Here is a 2,895-nt window from a genome sequence, read left to right on the forward strand (position 1 = left end):
CATTTCCGACCCTATAAAGTATATATATTATTGATCAGGGTAAAATTCTAAGACGATCTAGCCATGTCCGTTCGGCCGTCCGTCTGTTGTAATCACGCTATCTTCCGAAGGAATTTAGATAGGGTGCTAAAATTTTGCATAGGGTTGTCTTTTGTCTGCAGGCAGGTCAAGTTCGAAGATGGGATATATCGGTCCACGTTTAAGCATAGCTCCCATATAAGGGTACCCCCATATTTTCGGAATTTTGGGGTTCTTGAGCGCGTTTTTCAACCGAATTCGCTGAAATTTGGTACATTGAGTTCTTATTGGGTACTAAATGTCGCCACAAAAAATCATAAATATAGGTCCACTTTTTCTGGTAGCATCCATATAATGGTACCTCCTAATTTTCAGTATTTTGAGGGTTTTGGTCGTATTTTTCCACCAAATTGGCTGTAATTTAATACCTTGAGTTCTAAAAAGGTTTCCAATCACTCCACAAAAAATTATGAATATAGGGCCATTTTTTCTGAGGCCCCCCATATAAGGGTACCCCCAATTTTCGTAACTTTGGGGTTCTTTTTCAACCGAATTCGCTGAAATTTGGTATATTGGGTTCTTATTGGGTACCTAATATCTCCACTAAAAATTATAAATATAAGTCCATTTTTTCTGGTAGCCCCCATATAGGGGTACCCCCAAATTTCGGTATTTTGGGGTTCTTGAGCGCGTTTTCACCCGAATTCGCTGAAATTTGGTATATTGGGTTCTTATTGGGTACCAAATATCTCCACTAAAAATTATAAATATAAGTCAATTTTTTTCTGTTAGCCCCTATATAAAGGTACCCCCAAATTTCGGCATTTGGAGGTTCTTGAGCGCGTTTTTCAACCGAAATCACTGAAATTTGATATTTTGTAGCCGTATATGGAAACAAATCTCCCTACCAAAAATTATTAATAGTCAACCCCTTTTAGGCGTAGTCCCCATATAACCCCATTTTTTATATTAATATAATTATCCGTTTTGGGTTTGGTTCTAACACTCTGTTGTAATAACTGCACCTGCGAAGGATATCGAGGTAAAAAACTAGAACGTACGGTTCTATAATGAACTATATATGAACTATAACCCGTATTTAGACCTAGCCCAATATATAGTTTTGGCCGATTTTAGGTAATTGGAGCACCAAAGTCCCTGGAAATCTTTAAATTTGCACAAATTTTGGCATAGCGTACTGAATTAAGTCTAGAATGATGTGTGCAAAGTTTCGTGAACATCGGTTCAGGTTTAGATATAGCTCCCATATATATTTTCGTCCGATTTTATGTAACTGGTGCACCAAAGTCCCTATATACCTTTCGATTTGCATGAATTTTGGTATAGGGTACTGAACTAAGTCTAAAATGTTGTTGCTAAGCTTCGTGAAAAGATCCATAGCTAGGCCGATTGACACAACGTACTGGTGTAATATAAATTAGTTTCTGACAAGTTTCCCCGAAATCGGTTCAGATATATATATATATATATATGTAACAAAAACGTGTCGTCTGTTAGGATACATATGTAGAATATACCCAAAGTGGTGAAGGGTATCATATAGTCGGACCAGTCCGACTTTACTACTTTCCTTACTGGTTAATATTGACCCAAATAGTTATTTTGAGAATGTTGGACACGTTTTTCGTTCGGATTGGCTGTAATTTTGTGTTTTGTATTCTCATGGACTTTCAAATCTCAATAGCAAAAAATCTCAATATTGATCTCCGTTTTATTATTGCCCCATATAACGGTAGCCCCCTATTCGATATTTTGAGAATTTTAATCATCTTGTTTTGCGGTTTTACACAAAATTTTTATTACAACATTTTTAAATCTGAGGGTACGAAATTTTCCAGCCCTAATGTATACGTATGCGGCATATTTCCGAAGTTCCAAGATTTCCCTATTTTTAAGGGTACATAACGTTCAGCATGACCGATCATAACACTTTTTATCCTTTTTTTATTCAATACATTTGCTTTTCTTGCTACTGCTGCCGCTGCTGCCGTTTAGACACATCTCCAGCCATCCACCGACGATTACAATTCATATGTCTGTGAGTACGTATGTATACGTATAATTCCATGCGTTCGTTTACAATCGGCAATCGATATTTCCCTCGTCATCTGTACATATTTTGCAGTTATTGTAATACAATAAAGTGTTGTCTGAATGCAGATTGGTTTTGGCTCAATTCGTCAGACTACTGTTCAGTGGTTTGCACATAGACATGTGTGTGTCCATTAAAGTGAAAACCACCTCTTCATCATAACATCCGCGGTAGGCAGACAGACAGCTAGCCAGCCCAATCATTATCATTATAGTCATCGTCTTCATCCTGATCGTCATATGTAATGACTTCTGATTTACTCATTTCATAATAATACCTTTCATTTCGTTGCCAAGTTGGTTGTGAAATTTGTATGTGGGTATGAGAAGAGTGTCATAAGATGGATCGAAAGGTTCAATATGCATAAGGAATGATTTCCAAATGTAATTTTATAATTTGTTAATAATTATTAATACATATTAGATATTTAAGAATGAAATAAAATTCTTAAAATATACTTTTTTAACCTAAAATTGTTGCTGTCGTTCTCGTGCATGTATTATGAAAACTATGAAGTTTTTTTTTTTATTATTTTTTGATTAGTACTAACTCTATACATCCTAATGCATCATACATATATGACTGTCGGACATACCTGCATTATAACTCATAAATATTGTTCAATGCTTGCAATTTCAAAATAACTTTCAAGTTTGAATTGAATTTAGAAAGGAAGTAACCAGAAAAAAGTAGCCACAAAGAAAAGAAATTTTAGTTTTAAACCAGATGTCGTTAAACATTGCTTACACTTTACACGTGTAGTG

Source organism: Musca vetustissima, unplaced genomic scaffold (assembly GCF_032173495.1).
Source record: "Musca vetustissima isolate MV318-11 ecotype Yass unplaced genomic scaffold, APGP_CSIRO_Mvet_v1 utg426, whole genome shotgun sequence".
NCBI classification, from domain to species: Eukaryota; Metazoa; Arthropoda; class Insecta; order Diptera; family Muscidae; genus Musca; species Musca vetustissima.